This window comes from Lygodium microphyllum, chromosome 8, assembly GCF_053477565.2.
Source record: "Lygodium microphyllum isolate KBCC chromosome 8, Lygodium_microphyllum_v1.1.10, whole genome shotgun sequence".
Taxonomy (NCBI): domain Eukaryota; kingdom Viridiplantae; phylum Streptophyta; class Polypodiopsida; order Schizaeales; family Lygodiaceae; genus Lygodium; species Lygodium microphyllum.
In genome coordinates this window covers 152,319,623-152,339,946 of record NC_141142.1, presented here as the reverse complement: position 1 = coordinate 152,339,946, position 20,324 = coordinate 152,319,623, and positions in this window count along the sequence as shown.

Below are 20,324 nucleotides of genomic sequence, written 5' to 3'. Positions count from 1 at the left end.
TGCTTGAACAATGGCAAACTCAATGTCTCAATGCATACCTCAAGAAAAAATGGGAAGCTGCTTCTCTTCTCAGATACTTTGGCCTTCAAGTTCTTCAGGTCTTATTCAAAACCTCCTGCTCCTCTAGAGATCCCATTCATGGCTCTGATACCATGTTAGAAGAGAGAGAGACAGAGAGAAGGGTTGGAGCAACTAAAAAGAGCCATATGCTCTCTCTCCATTATCTTCATATTCCATAATCCATATAACTAAGGTGAATACAACATTCTAAGGTCTAAGGTTTGTAAGACCATTCACACCAAGTACAGAGACTGACTTATTTAATGTCTGCATGTGGTATAGCTGGACAAGCTAAGTGTCGGGTACACACAACCTAAAGATAGTAAAGCTGAGCTTGAAGTCTTAACAGATAGTAGGAAGTCCACTTCTAGCTATTTGTTCACCTATGCTGGAGGTGCTATCTGTTGGATGTCCAGGGTGCAGAAGTGTATGGCTCTTTCCATCACTTATATTGCAGCCATTGAGGCTTGCAAGGAGGCCATATGGTTAGGTCATTTGGTTCATGACCTTGGTATTGATGCTATCCCTACACTACATTCAGATTCTATGAGTGCTATTTAGTTAGCAAAGATGAAACACATTGAGGTGAGATATCACTTCATACGTGGGGTCATTGAGGACAAGTATGTTGACCTTGTTAAGATCTCAATTGACCAGAATCTTGCAAATCTACTCACGAAAAGCCTCTCTACGGAGCGCTTTTCCTTCCTCAAGAGATTGATGGGTGTGGTATGAGATGATGTCTTTTCTCATCTTGTTGTACATGTGTACATGTTATAATGTATTTTCTATTTTCTTTTTCACTCCTCACTAGGGCAGATTTTCCTTTAAGTGGGAGGTTGTTGGGGGTAAAGGCATCTCCGCATAGCCGCTTATGTATTACTACACTGACAATACCCATGCTTGCACACTACATGCAGCGACCGCCCGTCACAGTCACTTTATTATTTATTCTTTTAGTGACAGATGAATAAAGGGAAGGCCGGTCACACATTGTGACAGTTGGAGTTTCCACATTGTGAGTCTCTCTCTCTCTTGCTCTTGCTCTCCCACCATAGCTCTCCCATGCAAGCTTCGATCCTTCTCTCCTTTTAGATGGATATCAAGATGACTTTCTACATGGGGACTTACATGATGAGACTTATGTGCACTAGCCTAAGGGCTTTGAGGAAAAAGGTAGGAAACACCTAGTGTGCAAGTTGAGAAAGATCCTTTATGGCCTTAACTAGGCACCTAGGGACCGATACCACAAGTTGGATGATTTCATGCATTCGCAAGGATATACCATAGTGATATGAATTCGTGTTTATACAGAAAGAAGACCCGTGATGGCAACCTTATGATTTTGGTACTCTATGTGGATTATATGCTAGTTGTTTGGAGTGCTCATGATGATCTAGATGCCTTGAATGGCTAGCTCAAGAAGAGCTTTGAGATGAATGACATGGTACAAGCCTCACATGTTTTTGGAATGTGCATCACACACAATTACTCTAAGGGGCTCCTTTACTTGTCGCAGAAGGAGTACATCTAGAAAGCTCGTGAGCGGTTTCATATGCATGATGTTAAGTCTATTGGATGTCCTTTATCTTCTCATGTGAAGGTTAGTCAAGCCGATTGTCCATAGAACTTTGATGAGCAGAATGTGAGATGGCCAAGATCCCTCATGCATGTGTAGTGGGTAGTTTGATGTATGCCATGATAGCTACTCATCATGACATAGTATTTGAAGTGGGAGTTGTGAACACGCTATATAGTTACACCTAGTAGGAGGCATTGGGATGTTGTGAATGATATCATAAGGTACCTTAAGGGTGTTGTAGATATGTGCATACGTTATGGTGGCCATGATATAGGAGTCATAGGGTATATTGACTCTGATTATGCAAGACAGACATGTAGACAGTAGGAAGTCCACCTCTCGCTATGTCTTTATCATTGTTGGAGGTGCTATTTCTTGGATGTCCAAGGTATAAAATTGCATGATTGTATCTACTATAGAGGTAGAGTTTGTTGCATCCATTGAGGATTACAAGAAGGCTCTTTGGTGGCAGACCCTAGTACTATTGATGTGGTCCCTACACTACATTTAGATTCTATGATTGCTATTCAGTTGGCCAAGGATCTGGTCTTCCATGTGAAGACAACATATTGAGGTACGTTAACTTTTTATCTGAGGGGTCATTGTGAGGATAAGTCTATTGAGCTTATTAAGATCTCAACTGACCAAAATTTTGTAGATCTACTCACTAAAAGTCTCTCAGTGGAGCATTTTGCCTTAAGAACTTGATGGGCATTGGATGAGATGGACAATCACATGATCTAGTGTAGTAATCTAGCTGGTGGATGATATTTTTGCATCATAGCTATGGGGACATGATGATATGTTTTGATAATAAATTTCTTGCATGAAGGTATGGGTGTAATTTGTTGATGGCCCAAACAATGGCTAAAATTGCTTTTTCTATTATGCTATAGTTTTCTTTAGTTTTTTACTTATGTATGATATTGGGTGCCATTTATCATCATCATTTTGTTGTAACAAGATTGCAACTAGGCCTTCATTTGATCCATTGGCTTATAATTTGAATGGTTTGTTAAAGTCTGGATATTATAGTTGTGTTGTTGTCTACATTTATTTTTGTAGTTGTTGGAAACTTTTCTCACAGCTTGCTATCCATTCATACTTTTGTCCTTTTTAGTAGAATTCTAAGTGGTTGTGTCTTTTAGATTCTAAATTTGGTATGAATCTTGTCAAAAAGTTTGCTAACCTAAGGAAACTTTGCAACCATTTTGTTTCCGTAGGTCATGGAAATTGTTTGGAGAAAAATGACAAAAGCCAACCTTCTCCTTCCATACTAGATAGCATGCATACAAAGAGATAATCATCCATAGCCTTTGTGATTGACATATATGCATTTCTTCATAACGGGCCTCTCTCTCTCTCTCTCTCTCTCTCTCTCTCTCTCTCTCTCTCTCTCTCTCTCTCTCTCTCTCTCTCTCTCTCTCTCTCTATGTATAAAATTTAAAAAAATCACACCGATAAAGGATATTATGTGTACCTTCCTCCTTATGTTTGAAGCTTGTACAAATGACAAGAGATAAGTATGTATACCTTCCAAGGATAAAACATGCACCCTACCTTTTTTTTGGGGGGGAGGGATTATGAGAATATGCAAATGAATGTTTGCAAGTAAACACAAAACTAACACAACGAACAATGAGAGAAGAGCATAAGAACTCAAAGTGTAAACGATGAGCATGCATTGAAATCCATAAGGAGAACTTAAAGGCATGAGATGATAGCATAATATAAAAAACCTACCATGTTTGATGACCAATGATGCCTCCAATCTCTCTCTCCTCTCCCCTAGTGATGATGACATGATACTAAGAGTGAAGGAAGAGTATCAATATATGGGCATTAGGCCCATAAATAATAGATCAAACCAAAAGGAGCTACCCAAATACCCATAAAGGTGCCCATCTAAAGCTAAATAAGGTGGCCTAATGCCCAAGAGATGTACATTTTTAACACCCTCTCTTAGATCACGGGTGAATAGTATAATAAAGCATACAATAATGATAACATACAAGTCCCTAGGGACCACCACATGTCCCATACCATAACAATGAGTCCCTTCAAAATTTTTAACATCATAATACATATAACAATGATAAAATATGCACCATGGATATTCTAGTACTTGTTTAGTGCCAAACACACCTCAAATGAAGCATCTATGTCAATATCGATCATATGCAAACCTTGATCACAAAAAGTGAAAATGGTTGAATTGTATTGCATGTAATTGAAAACTTTTTGAAAAGCACATCATAACTTTGGATTCCTTGCCTTCAACCATCTGTTTGAAGGGTCCCCCTTATGAGAGCAAACTAGGAGAAATATCTTGCTTGATATCAAACCATCATCATGGACTTGGAAGTTACACTAGATTTAGGATGTGAATTGCTAGACTAATTGATGAATGCAGAAAGTCTCTCTCAAGGTCCACCACATCATATGAATGCATGACAAGCATCAACATATTCTATTGGTTGGGATATATGACGAGCAACACTCCACTATTGTTAACAATATTTTGTGAAGGGATAAAGTCAAAGAAGGTCAAAGCAAGGTCACAACATATGTGTCAGATTTATTTAATGATGGAGGATTATTTTTGGAGTGCTTCAACAATTATTTTTGGGCACTTGTATTATTTTGTACTTCATGGACATCAGATTATCATGATTGTATTATTTTGTGAGACTGTGCACATTGTATTTATCTCGCACATTGTATTTGTCACACTTTGTTGCACTTGCAATTGTTGTGTGGGATATTGTCACATGCCTACCTAATAGTTCCCTAGTAGCATGTTTTAGTGGTCCATCGGGGAACTATCCTAGATGGCTTTGCCTGACACTCGTGAGAATGCATAGGGTCTATCGTCTAGGTTTCCCAGAGTCCACCCCGTAACAAAAGGCACCGGCCGTCCTCCCCACGAGGATCAACTTGCAAGATCGGGGTCCTAATTTGACAATTGAGGTCTTGATGCATCAGCTAGCTCCATTGGAGGTCTCCCACAAGGGCTTCTTGTCCGACTGGAGCGATCGTAGTTACCCTTGGTTCATGGAGTGCAACGCTTTTTTCCAGCAAAAAGTTAGGATTCAGGGAACCTTAATGGAGCTCTAGCACAGCTGCTGCACCTTTCCTCTAAGATAATTATTGATCAAGGTTTTAAGACCCGACCCTAGGTAAGTCAATGCTCGGCTCTACCTAATTTCTCCTAATTAACGTTTCATTCAATCTCTTGAAAGAAGCTCCCAGCTTACCGGGACTACCCATCTTCTATAGGACGGATCCGTTAGGGATCTTGCCCACCCGCTCTCCACAAATGGTTTTCTTTAGTTTTCTAATGACCTATCACATTAAGTTATGACATATAAAATCAGCTTCATTAATTAACCCGTTATCATAGGTTCCTTTGCGTAATTTTATGACACAACACAAAGACTGAGAAAAATAATCTTTTGGCAAGACATATTTATTTATTATTTTGCAAAATTTATTTACAATGCTTTTCCCCTTCTGCCTATGCAGAAGATAAAACCTCTGTTCATCGAAAAATCCCTTCTGTCTGTGCAGAAGAAAGAAAACCCTCCAAGATTTCTGTCCCTTCACTAGTACCGGGGACTCCAGGATCCCATTTTGATTTGCATGCGGGTCAGGCAGTTTCTAGGAGCGATTGAGAGATTTACAGCCAGAGCCCCTTGGCACTCCCGCCTCCTCTTGCTTAATGGATTCCTCACTGAGTGACCTCTCGCCATCGAGGCTGGTCCAAACCTCCTCGTAGCGGTACAAAACAATCCCCCTTGGAGTAGGGTTGCGCGTCTAACCGTGGGGGAGGCATAGCACGATCTTTCCTCTTATTATCCTGATTATTTATTTACAATCAGATCTAACTATTAGAAGCACAATTAATCATTCTTGTGCAACCATCAATACATGCACAAATTAAAAAAAAAGAAATGACAGCAAGTGTTTTTAGCATAGGAAGCAGTCCCATCCAATTCTAGGGTTTCTCTTTTAAGGTCTCACTTTATTCTTAGGGTTTCACTTCCTACTTGCAACTCTTTTTTCTGGATCTGCAAGTTATTTCACAAATCTGAAGTCTATTTTATCCTTATGAAAGCTTGGTATTTTTGCCCTAAAAGACAATATGGGCATTTATACCTATGGCATGCAATTCATGCATTGCCTTGCCCTAACCCACACTTAAAAAGATTTCAAATGCTTTTCCAAGTCTGTTTAGACATTAGAATTTGTATCGACAAATTCTTATCAATGTCCAATAAGTCTTACAGACTTTTGATATTTATTTAATTTCCTGATACTGATAGTTTCAAGATTTTTGACTATTTCATAGTTGTTTTTGCTTCAACGTCCTCAATATTTTAGGTAAGGTTTTCTCGTTGATTCATATGTGGGTCGACTCATGATATTGACGCTCTTGCTAATATAACCATTAATACTAACATTGTGTGTGTTTTCAGTAATAAAATTATTTTTATTTTATTTTGCTCGTATTTTATGGCTTAATTGACGATGTCTGATCATTTGTCGAACTTTCAACATGATCTAGGAAGATCAATTTTCATTGAGCTATGTCATAAATGCAATGCTAATTGTTTTTCTGGAAACTTTATTCTAAGCAATGTAAAAATCATAAGTGTAATTTTTCTTTCATCTTTCAGACATCGAATTATATTACTACACACCTAATTTATGCGTGTTTAGTATATATTTTCCTATACAATTTTTTGTTGATTTAATGCTTTGATTATTTCATGATATTATCTAAATGATTTTCTATAAATTATAATAAAATGCATATGCATCTGTTTATCATTAGCAAAATGAAATAGAAATAGTCACTTTAAGGAAAAAATTATAAAATATTCCCTTCCCTAACATCATCTACCTTTTTTTAGTTATTATAATCACATGCATAATTAACGAAATAACAATAAATATCACGAAATAAACCATAATTATGATATTTTCTTCATGATAGGCATATAATCCTTTTTCAAGTGAAAGAGTCTTTTCACTGAATAGTTTATTATTATATTACTTAGGCCATTTTCCTAAGCGACAGTTTATATGCATGTTCTTTAAAATGCGTTTATAATCATTTAAAGCCAAATATAGTGATAAGCTGATAAAATATTATTTTTTTCCAAACTGATGAGATGTTACCTCTATCAGGTTTGTAGTAATGGGGTTTTGCCAATTTCTACCACGTCATTTTCTCCATCAGCCACGTTTCTTGCTTCAAATGGGCTTCTTGAATTTTTGCAACCTTGTGGAGCCATGGATGTAAGGCGAAATTAACGTGGTAGATCAAGGAGAGTTGGTGGTCGTCTAGAAAAATTTCACTAGCATTTTGCTTAGCGATATGGCTGTATGGAAGAAAGGCATAACAGGGGATAGAGAAAATGGAAATGAGATAGAAGAAGAGTATTTTTCTTCTTCAAGGCTCAAGCTAGAATGGAAAAGAGATGTAGAGAAAATTTTCTATTATCAAGAGGTCTTCCTTCTTGCTTTCTTTGTGAAGGAGAGGGGTTGAATTTATAGCCATGAGGGGGACGCATGCAGTCACTCATTCTTTTGTCTACTTGTCAAGAGCTAAGTAAGCTTGATAAAAAATGTTTTTTGATTGCTTACCTATTGGTTGGTGGCATGGGGATGATTTTAAAATGCTTTCTCTCTCTCCAGGCGTTAAAAAGTCATGATTTTTGGCCTATTTTTTTAAAAAAATCTTTTTTTCATCAAAATAACTTCATTTGGTAGTTTTTGGCCAAGTTACCTCATGACTTATCTAGTTTATAAAGTCATGCCATACTCTTTGATACTTAACTTACTCAATTGATTTAATGCAAGATTTGATATTACATGCGGTCACTTATGTGATAACTCAACGAGTAATTTTTAAAATATTTCAAGCCCACATTTTTTTTATGAAGTGTTATGGTGGGAATATTACAGATATGAACATGTATTTGCCACTATATTAGTATAGGCTAGGAGTATGCAATGAGGATTGACCATCCTAGAGCCCACAAAGTGGGTTGGATGCCCAAGAGAAAATGCAAGTCCTAATTCATAGGGATGCAAATTCTAAAATGCAAAGTGGGGTACAAACCCTAAAACACAAAAGGGATTCAAACCCTAATCGTAAAATGGTATGCCACCCTAGAGACATGACCTAAGCCTAAACCTAATTTGTGTCTATAAGGGTGGGAGATCTCAGTTGTATTTACTCTTTTGGTGCATCCTTTCTAGGGAAGCTCTATTGGTGCAAGTTTTAAAGCTTTCTATTCTCTTCTTCCATTCTACCATCCTACCTCAATTGTTGAGAGTGAGGGAGATTGAGAGTGAGAGGTGTGTTGAGTGAGGGACCGAGAGAAAGAGAAGTTGTACATCTTCTTCTTTCTCTTGTTCTTCTTCTTAGTCATGGTAAGAGGGTTGAGTGTTGGAGTTGTGTATGAGGTTGTGAGATTATGAGAGTGAGGGATTCGGTGATGTGAAGCTCTTCTCCATCTTCTTTCTCTCCTTCTTCTTCTCCATCTTCTTCTCTCATCATTAGTGTACTCGGTGGTTGATGTGTGAAGGAGTGATGGCATTAAATTTTATTGTTTGGGTTGTGGAACCATCTTTGAGATTTCAAGCCTTCGGACTACAACATGAGAAGGTAAGATAGGTGAGTTCACTACACCTCGAGGTTATCTTATGTTCTTACTTTCTTGATTTGGAGAAAGGGATTAATGGTTAGTTAGAGCAGAGTGTTGAGAGACAAGGTGAGATACAGTTGCCAATGTGAGTTACAACTTCTACAAGAATAGAAGTTTGTGCAATGTTCCGATTGATGAAAAACAACGTGAGAGATTGAAAGAAGAAAATTGAGAAAAACTTAAAAAAAAAAGTAAAACACAAAACACAAAACACAAAAGCACAAAACTGAAACCTATCTTACTTAAACAATTTGTGTGATAATATTATGGATCAAAATGTTTTGTGATTGTCATAGTTGCTTGGTTGTATATGCATTGAAGAAAGGAAAGTGATGAAAACTAAAAAAATGTAAAACATACAATGCAAGAATCAAATACATGGCCATTGTTTCATTGTTTGGTTGGTTGTTGCTTGTTGCCTTTGATACTTAGTATCATTTGCACCTAGGACTACAAATACTTTGCATCAAAGATCGTTCTTATCATAAGTCATTCTCACCATAAGTTCACTCATCATATTTCACTTATTTAAGTTTAGTCTCGCTAGAGTTCACTCTCACTAGAGTTTATACTCATCATATTTCAATCATTAGGTTCACTCATATCAAGCTTACTCATCTTGAAAGCTCACTCATTAGGTTCACTTATATCAAGTTCACTCATCTCTTGGAAGCTTACTTATACCTAGTTCTCAGTCATATTAATTCACTCATATCAAGTTCATTCATACATATCAAGTTCAATCATCTTGAAAGTTCACTCATAAATGCACTCATATCAAGTTCATTCATACATATCAAGTTTAGTCATCTTGAAAGTACACTCATATATTCACTCTCATAGTTTACTCTCACTAATTCATTCTTGAGATTTCACTCTCGTAAGTTCACTCTTGTGAGTTTATTCTCGTTAATTCACTCTTGCTAAGTTCACTTTTCTTGCACTATGGACTGTTGAACTTCCCACTAGGCTAGCATTGACTCATTAACTTCTTAATGATGGTGTTAGCCTATGAGATTTCTTACACATATGAATAGTGAATTTGAAAGAAATAAAGCCTAATTTTGCACATCTCACTATTGGATGTTCAAAATGTTTCAAGTATCTTGAAGACTGTAAGTTTGGGAATCAATTTGTTGGAAAAAGCATGTGAGTGCCTTAGGAATTCACTAAAAAGATTTTACAAACCAAGGTCATGAAGCTTAGGAAACACTTTGTTGCATGACAAGGACATACACACCTAGCACCTAGGCAACACACATTAGGCTAACATCATCTAGGGACATTTAGGATCATAGTGCACAACCATAACAATTATTTCCCCATCTAGGCATATGACACACTACAAGTCAATGGGGAGAAATCATCCAACCAAGTTGCCATTAAGTGCTCACTTTCAATCATTATATGTGAAAAAAAAAGTAAGGGACTATTGACCAAGCTATCGAGAGTCCTGAGCTAAATTTGAATAATTTCAAGTCTCAAAATTGCACTAAGATTGAAGTGGTTTTGAGAGGAAAGTCCACCTACTGAACCTACAATCTCAATACGAACTTAATGCATGATTACAAGGAAGATTGACTAAAGAGAGACAAATTTGAAGGATAGGAACTCTCAAGAAACAAAGTTGAGAGATCCAAAGAGAGTTGACAATTCTAGAAATTCAAATAGTAGCAGCACATGTAAGACTGCACAAGATTATGACTTAGCAAGATGAGCCAAACAGTTTGCAATCATGTCATTAAGAGCCTTATACTCAGTTGAAATGCTTAATAGTAGATTGGACTATGAAGTCTACAAGTCCTGAATCTTCAGGAGTCAACTAAGAGGGTACATTCCCACCATCCAACTATCCATTGACACAATGAGTGAGCTTACAACTCAAGAGCCAAAGCCATAGCTAGCAGATTGGATGGTGATAGGTAATTTTCCAAAGATTTATCTTAGTTGCATTGATTGTAACATCACTCATATGTATCATGATTGTTTGGCATGCAAGGCATCCAATAGCACTCTAACTAGGTCTACTACACCTAACATCCAAAATGTCAAAGCCACCAACACTAAGCCAGAAGATGAAGAGTTGAAAAATCCTACCTATTTTAGATTCAAACTAACTACCAAGTGAGAGCTCATCATTGACATTTTCATTGACGAAGGTTTTGATTACAACATCCTGACTTATGATATATGGATTGAGACAACTTGAATTAGTCCCAACAAATGCAGTCATCAGACCTTATGGAGGATCACCTTATCTGCCCCTAGGATGATGTAAGTTTATTCAAACTATAAAGACTCAGAGATTACATATCATTTTCTATGTGGTTCCAAATCAAGAATATATGGGCAAGGAAGTCATGCTTGGGAAACCTTTTAAGCATGAAATAAAATGCATTGTGGACTATAAAGCACACCAAAAATACATGAGCTTACTAGAGGTTGAGATTGTCACTGCTTTCAGTAAAGGTAATATTATCTCTTCTCTCAAGAAGGAAAAGAATCATATCTTAGATTCAAACTAAAACCCTAGTGAGGATGGTCAGAGAGTTCTAGAGAAAGTGCTCAAGGCACACTCTAACTAGAAAGATCAATTGAGTAAGAATCCTCCTAGAATCCAAGGAAGACCAAAGCTATTGGATTTACTATCACAACTTCCCAAACTATGAAAAAGTGGACTTCATCTTGAAGAAAGAGGATATCCAGGGTATATCCTTGCATGCATGAATGGAGAGTACACAGAATGCCATGATGAGATCCCAAAGCATTGCCATGTGCTCAAGAGTTTTATGTAGGAAATTGTTGGATCTGGTTGCTCTATTGAAATGTAACGTGCTCGCTCCTCAAATCGCGGGACACATCTTAGTAGTCAATCAAGAGATATATCTAGAAGACGCTTCTCGGCACTCCCGAGGAATGACACAGGGTTTGCCAACTAGGGTCTCTCGAGTCTGCCCTGCAACAAAACTTATCCGGCTGTTTCCACTAGGATCGACATGAAGTCGTGGTTCCGTGTAATCGGGTCTTCCTAACAGCCTTCTAGCGTCGATAACCGCTCCACTTTGCGTAGATACAACTGGACCATGGCAGACTCCGCTCCACTTTGTGTAGATACAACTGGACCATGGCAGACTCATACCGCACTTGGTTCAAAGCGAATGGGAAACAAGAGGGATGCATCGCTCGACCTCTCTGCCCGTAGGGCATAGTCCCATTCCGGTCCCCTAAAACGGTATGAATCAGGGTTCTAACCAACATTGTCTAAGGTCATCATCTGACCTTTCCTAACATTTCTCATTAACATCTCCTTTGAGGAAAGCTCTCGGCTAATCGAGACCACCCTTCGGTAGGATAGACCTATTGGTCACATCCACTACGCTTCCCTCGGGGGTTTGTTTTAGTTATCTATTTACTTGTCACATTATGTTTGACAGATAAAGCAGCTTCCTTAATTAACCCATTAATCACAGGTTCCTTTACGTAATTTAGGGCACTGACATGAAAACAAGATAAAACAAGATCAAACACTTCCTTAACTTATCTTCAGATTAATGTTTGTCTCCCGTCTATACAGGAGAATTAAGTGTTCCTTTTTGCCTCCGCAAAAATAATCCTTACGTATCCCCGGAATACATCAAGTATCATGCCTGAAGGCTATCCCAGCAATCTACAGGATTGCTGCTCCAAGTTCCACCCATAGACTAGTACACGGGCCTCGAGATCCAATCTTGAGTCACGTTGGCCTCTTGTGCGGGATCCGGAGGCAAGGAATTTACGGCCAGAGCCTCCCCTAGCACCCAAGTGTCCTCCCGCTCTAAGCAGCACCCCATGGAGAGACCTCTCGTGCTGGGTTAGGTCCATATACCCAGTGCGGCCAACCCCCTTGGATAGGGCCACGCAGATAGTCAGAGGTAACTGTTCCTACCTCTTCCTCCATGCTTTTAACCTAAAGCATTAAGTGTTTTCCTTGAATTAGTTCCTTGAGCAAAGGAGATCAAATAATGTACCTAAGTGTACAACCACAAACATTTCGGAGGCCGTCTGTAGGACCAACTGCTAAGGTGTGATTTCTTTTTCTCGGATGCTCCCAGCATCCGATCCTCGACCTTTTTTCCAGATGCTCCCAGCATCCGATCCTGGACCTTTTTTTCGGATGCTCCCAGCATTCGATCCTAGATTCTTTGTGACTTGGCGAGATCCCAATAATCTCAAATAGGATCATGCAAGCAAATGTTCTTGGTAAGTTAACTTATTTTGACTTACTCTTTCCCTTGGGTTTTACCTTATGGTATCTTAACCCTAACCCAAGGCATTAAATGGTCAACCAAGGCAACGTACATGCCTTTATTCGCAACCCAACCAAGGGTCTTTTGTTTTTCCAGTTCTAACCAAGTTCAGTTAACACACTAGGCAACACAGGATTCTTCATCTAGGCCTTCAGGATACAGTCTAGATGCATGCGTCCCTTCCATTTCTCTTAGTGTGGTACTATGCAGAGTTTCCTAAACATCCTTACCCATCATGCACATGGTGCGTTTAGTACATTTGTACATCCTAAACGACCTTTAACTTTGGCAACGAATACTTATTCCTAATGCACCGGATCACATGTGACTTGCATATATGAAAGTCTAGGTTTTTATCCATCGGCGCAATTGCATCTTACGAACGGAAACTATCATTTCATGTGTTTCTTTTAGTCACAATTGCAAATAATGAATTCTAAATGACTATTCTTGCACTGAACTGGTTTAAAAGTTATTATTTTTTGTAAAATAATGCAAAAACTTATCATTCTATGTGTGTAAAAGCTATCATTTCATGCATATAAACTTATGCAAACTCCATACTCTATCATTTCATGCATGCAACCTAGCGCTTAGAGTAAACAAAAATTCTAAGACTCATCCTTGTTCCATGCACGTAGCTAACCCCTTCATTTTTTCCATGAGAAATAATACGTAATTAATTATAAAGCTTAAAGAACCTGGGTTTGATTCATGATCGTGATTCATGATCGTAGGGGCATTTGTGGCGTTGGTCGCTCCGCTTGCCTCTCCCGCATTACCGGTACCAATGGTAGCTTTGAGAATACACATTAAATTGTAATTAATCCATATAGATTTTATGCATCCGCATCCGTTTGCTTGGTTGAAATAATAGGAAATCCTATTACATCTCACAAAACATAGATTGAACTTGTCATAGAATATGTAGGGTTCTAAGGAAGTTGAAAGAATTTCAAACCTTAAAGTGTTAGAAGTTGAAAGGATTCTTCTCAAGGCCTATCTTGCTTGAAGCTGAAAGGAATTCAAAGTCCTTAAGTAACTATACGAATTACATGACAAACTCTAATTCAAATGAATACATACGGTTTCGTTGTAGGGAAGCCAATGTCCCAAATTACAATCAACATTGTAAGGATACTACTTCATTCAAAAGAATGAGGAAATAAAATTAGGTTATCTCTAGAAATCTTGAATGATAATGAGGATAAAGTCGAGACTAGATGCTATCGCATTAAATCGAAATTTCCTTTGGCAGAGAGAACAAAGAATTGTCTAGTACATATCGTGCACTTTTGCTTGTGTTTGTACTTAGGAACACCTATTTGGAAAAGGAGTCATCTAACAAAGTAATTGATAAGAAGAAAATATTTCAAGTTGAATTCAGGTTGAAACACCTGGGGAAGGCATGTTGAGCACCCCCAACTAGCCACCAACCCTATTTAAGGGGGTTTTTGACGAGAATGTGGACCGAACATGTCGTGAGAGGTCTCTTCATAGAAATGTCTATTCGTAGGAGGATGCTCGGGTGTACGTGACTCGGGAAGGAATCTCGAGGCCCTGTTACTCGGGAAGGAATCCCTTACCTACCTCTGGGTCCTACTCAGATGGTCTACGTGACTCGGGAAGGAATCTCGAGGCCCTGTTACTAGTACAAGGGCGAAAACTTGGAGAAAAATAAGACGCATCATTATGGATTACGGGAATCATCCCATGGATGGGATTTGTATCTCAGCTGAAATTTTAATATAAAGTTTACTTTCAAGGAAAATTTTTGATCTGTTTTCGTGTTAGTGCATAAAATTACGTAAAGAAATATGTGATTAATGGGTTAACTAAGGAAGATGCTTGTACGTGTTACCACTAATGTGCCCTTACATAAGTAGGAAACTAAAGCTATCAAGGAAAGTGGGTGGGCGGAACCCCCGATGGGTCCGTGGCAGTCCCAGAGAACTGGGAGGCTTCTCAACATTCAAATCGTGATGACATATTGACCTTAGATAATGTAGGGTAGAACCTTGGCTCATATCGTTTTAGGAGATTGGAATGGGACTTTACCCTATAGGTAGAGAGGTCGAGCAATGTATCCCTCTCATTTTCCATTCTCTTTGAACCAAGTGCGATATGAGTCCGCCTCGGTTTAGATGCTCTGCACAAAGTAGAGCGACCCTAGAAGGCTGTAGAATGCCTTGACCATTAGAAACTTAGGAAGATTTAGGTTGATCCTAACAAGGTTGGCCGATATGTTTCATTGCGGAGTAGACTTGGGAGTCACTAACCGATAACCCTGTGACATTTCGTGGGAGTGCCAGGCGACATCTTTTAGATCAGACTCTCGATGGACTACTAAAACATGTCGCGACCTAGGCACGTTACAGTTGGTATCAAAGAAAAATTTAGAGTAATGAACTTAGGGGCTCATGAATGCTTACTTGGCATGGATTTGTTAATACCCAATGATGCCCACATTCACTATGGAAGGGGCCAAATTTCATTCCAAAGTTTTGAAAGGGAACTAGTCACAACTCAAGGGGAGGAAGGTAAACCCAAAATCTAATTAGCAAAGGCATCACTGATAGTTAAGGGAATGCAAAAGGGTTTACCCATCTAGTTGATCAAGGTGAATAAGCTAGAGCAAAGCAAGGAGTCTGAAGAAGAACCTTCATGGTTGAAGGAGTATGTAGATGTGTTCCCCAAAGACTTGATGGAGCTACCGCCCCCAAGGGAGATTGATCATGAGATCAAACTCATACCTGGCGCCACTGTAGTTGCAAAAAAACCTTACAAATGTCTATTCCCAAAGCTATCAAATTAAAGGAGTAGCTCAAATAACTTTTAGATCAGGGGTTCATGCTTTGGCTATGCACCGATTACATAGGGCTGAATCAAGTAACCATCAAGAATAGATATCCTATCCCAAGGATAGATGAGTTACTCCATCACCTATAAAGGGAAAAAATCTTCTCAAAAATTAACTTAAGGTCAAGGTATTACCAAATCCACATCAAGGTTGAGGATATTCCAAACACAGCTTTCAACACCAAATATGGTCATTTTGAGTTCATAGTAATGTCCTTTGGATTAACCAATGCTCCTGCTACATTCAATAGGCTAATGCAGGATATCTTTAGACCATACCTTGACGAGTTTGTACTTGTTTTCTTTGATGACACCCTGGTCTACTCCAAGGAAGAAGAAGACCATGAGCCTCAACTTTGCATTGTCCTTGAAATCATGAGGACACACAAGCTTTATGCCAAAAAGAAGAAGTGTGTCTTCCTCAAATGACAGATAGAGTATCTAGGCTTCATTGTATCAGAAAAGGGAATCTCTATGGATCCTGCAAAGGTTAAAGATGTACAAGAATGGCCCCCACCAACCACTATTAAGGAAGTGCATAGCTTTCTTGGTCTAACAGGATGGTATAAAATCTTCATCAAAGATTACGCCTTAATTGTGGCACCCCTCACAGATCTACTAAAGAAGTAGGTTGCCATAGTGTGGACAACCACTTAACAAGCAAGCTTCAACCAAATCAAACATAGCTTAGTGATACCGCCAATTCTAAAGCTCCCAAACTTGATCAAGGAGTTTGAAGTTGTTACAGAAGCCAACTCACTTGCACTAGGCTATGTACTAATGCAAGAAGGTCATCATGTGGCATATTCCTCAAGGAAGTTAAAAACCCATGAGAAAAATTATGCTACTTATGACTTATCATTCATGCCCTCAAACTTTGGAGGCACTACTTGTTCGGCAACAAATTCTCCTTGATAATAGACCACAAGAGCCTCAAATGGATCTTATCCTAGGCAGACCTCAACATGAGGCAATGGCACTGGATTGAGGTGCTACAAGAGTATGACTTTGAAATCAGATATAGACATGGTAAGGAAAATGTGGTCACTCATACCTTAAGTCATAAAGCGTTCCTCAACTCTCTCATTATGGAGGAATCTTCGATGACTAGATCACTAGCCACCATGGTGTCAATGCCAAGTAACTCTATCCTTGAATTGGCTAGGGAGGACTGTAAACATGACCCACAATATCAAAAAATGATAAAGGAGACCCTAGAAAAGGGCCAAATTCCCAAACTCAAAGTTAAATACCAAGAGTACTTTGTCTATGAAGACCTAGCCTACTTCAGGACAAGACTATGTATTCCTTCGAGCCAAAGACTTAAATAAAGGATACTCTGGGAAGCACATGATTCCCCTTTCTTTGGTCATCCAAGATATGCCAAGATCCTCAACATGGTCAGGAAGAGCTATAATTGGGAAAGACCTAAGGGATATGTACTCAAATATGTCACATAATGTCTGTCTTGTCAACGCATCAAGGCATATCATGTCAAGATGCATGAAAAGCTATAAACCCTTGACATCCCTCAAATGGAGTGGAAATTTATCAACATGGACTTTGTTGTTGGGTTACCTCCAGTTCCAGGTGGGTACAACTCAATTATGGTTATAGTAGATATGCTCACCAAGGTTGCACATCTCATCCTAGTAAAGACAAATTATAAGGCTTTAAATATTGCCAGACTATTCATTAAGGAGATATTCAGACTCCATGGTCTACCCAAAAGGATCATCAGTGATAGAGACTCCCTTTTCACATCTCATTTCTGGAGAGGGATATTTAAAGCTATTGGGACTCAGCTCTATTTTAGTACGGCCTATCGTCCTCAAATTGATGGGCCAAATAGAAAGGGTCAATCAAGTGATTGAAGATATGCTTAGAGCATATTGTTGTCACGAACCCAAGAAGTGGATCCAATATCTACCCTTGGTGGAGTTCACCTACAATGCTTCCTTCTAGCAAAGCATTCAAATGACACCTTTCCAAGCATTGTATGGGCATGATTGCCGTTCTCCATTAGATTCCTCGGACCCTACTTTAAGGGTAGAGGCTTCCAAGAATATGCTAGAAGAAATGGATGAATAGGTTAAGGCCATTAGGCAAGACATCAAAGTTGCCAAGGGTAGGTAGAAGGCTGTTGCGGATTTGAATAGGAAAGAGCAGCTCTTCAAGGAGGGGGATATGGTTTTCATTTGTGTACGACCCAAGAAGAGTTCCTTATCCTTGGGAGAATTTAAAAAGCTTAGCCCAAGGTATTTCGGGCCTTTCAGGATCCTCAAAAGCCTAGGACCTAATGCTTACAAGCTTCAACTCCCCCTGAAAATGTAAAAGTTCACAACGTATTTCATGTTAGTCTACTAAAGAAATATGTACCAAATCCTAGCCATGTACTGAGTGATCAACAAATTGTAATGCCTAGCCAAGGAGTCCTTGAGCTACAACCAAATAAAATCCTAGATACTAGGGAGAGACAATTGAGGAGTAGAACCCTTAGAGAATACCATGTCCATTGGAAGGATTATCCTGTGAAGAAGATGCTACATGGATAGATGAGAATGCTCTTCATCAACAATACCCACAATTTCTCTCGAGATAAGGACATCTCGATTTCTCTAAGGGAAGGAGGATGTAATACTTCCACGCAATTAAAAATTAGTCGGTTAGTTCAAAAGTGAGTTAGTTAATTAATAATTTAGTAAGGTTACTAACTAAATTAAAAACTAACTAATATTAATAACTAAATTTTTTATTTAATCAAAAATATAAAAAAATCGAGAGTCATAATCTGACATTTTTTTCGGATTGACAAGGACTATAGCCACCCTTCACGGAACTTACAATGTGAATGAGAGTAATGAGCCATATTAATCACTAGTGTTAATGTGTATAGTATGGATGGTTCAAAAATATTAGATTTTTGGGCAAAACTAGCATATTTTAGATATTACTTATTGTAAATATTGTAAAAAGCTATGGAGATTTCTAGAATAGGATGTCATGTAAAAAAAGCAAGTGTTTTTTCAGCTTTTTTTAGAGATTTAATACAAAAAAAGAAGGATTGGTGAAATCGTGCGCGTCACGATCGTAGTTTATAGGTAGTAAACAACACTTCGAACATGGAGAAGAAGAAAGAGTGATTTGAAAGATTTCTAATCAAGTGTTTATGAAAACATGGATCTAGGACATGGCTATGACAGAAGCTATATGGAGGTTGAAAGAGGAAGAATGAACTCATAAAGACATTGACGCTAACAAGACAAATTGTCACACAAGTGAATTAGGTTCCAAGATTGAGACTTGGACTCATAAACACAATCTTGTGTGTGGACAATGACATAGATAATTTACTGGAAAGAAAAGAGTACTATCATTGCATTAGAAAAGAGAGCAAGTACAATGCTTTATAGGAAACTGGATGGTAGCACTTCTCCTACTGTGCATATGGGATTCTAGTCCTGAGCCCTCACTGCTCCTTACAAAGAGATTGAAGTAGGTGTAATTGCAAACATCTCAATAGTGTATTGGGGTTTTACCCCCCTTTCAGAGCCAATAGAACTATCAAAATTGTGATTTGAGCATTAGATTGCTGATTTTTCCAAGATCCCCTCCATAAAGAGCGCTTCTTCTCAGCCACAACCCTTCTTTTCTTATTTAGCTATAAATATGAGGCACGTGGAAGTATGAATTTGGTTCTAACTTAACAATACCTAAAGGTTGAACGGCGGTAAAACCTTGTGAGAAGCCTCCCATTTATCTGGGACCACCCTACCGTAGGACGGACCCGTCGTGGGTTCCGTCCACCCACCCCCTTGATAGCTTTAGTTTTCTAATTAGGCCCTATCACATTTATGTTTAACATTTAAAATTAGTTTCTTTAATTAAGACTTTTAAGGAACAGGGTTCGTTCACATAACTTATAGCACTGACACAAAAACAGAGAGCAGTTAGAGAAGCACAAGGAGACCCCAAGAGGCTGCGAGAGAGAGATAGAGAGAGGGAGGTATAAGGATAGCCCTCTAAGAGATTGCAAGAAGGAGCTTGAGAGAGAGAGAGAGAGAGAGAGAGAGAGAGATCAATTCCCCCTATCTTAGTCTTCAACTAAGCCATCTTCTCTTATGCTCTCGCAGCTTAAATCCATTCCTCCTTCTTTATCTCTCGAATCCACTTGTGGACGATGACCCCCAAGCAAAAGATCTCTCTAAACACTGAAACTCCCACCACAACCAACAAGATCGTGAACCAAGGGACTGCAACTATGGGAAGCACATCTCTTATGAATCACGTGCACCCCATTGTATTAGGAAAAAGAAATTGGGAGAAAAGAATGTTTACATTAATCATCGCAACTTAATTGAGCATGTTTCGAGATAATGAGCATACTAGGAAAATTTTGGTCATTGCATTCATATTAGGTGATCAATTAAAATTGCACTTAGAAGCCGTTAAATTGCACATAAATTGCATGGAAGTTTTATGGTAATATATATATGAAAACTTTCAAGAATACGCATTAAACTGCAATTAAGCCAGATAGATTTTATGCATCCGCATTTGTTTGCTTGGTTGAAATAATAGGAAATCCTATTACATCTCACAAAACATAGATTGAACTTGCGATAGAATACGTAGGGTTCCTAAGAAGTTGAAAGAAATTCAAACCCTAAAGTGTTAGAAGTTGAAAGGGATTCTTCTCAAGGCCCATCTTGCTTGAAGCTTAGTTCTTAAGTAACTATATCAATTACGCGACAAACCCTAGTTCAAATGAATACATAGGGTTTCGTTGTAGGGAAGCCAATATCCCAAATTGAAATC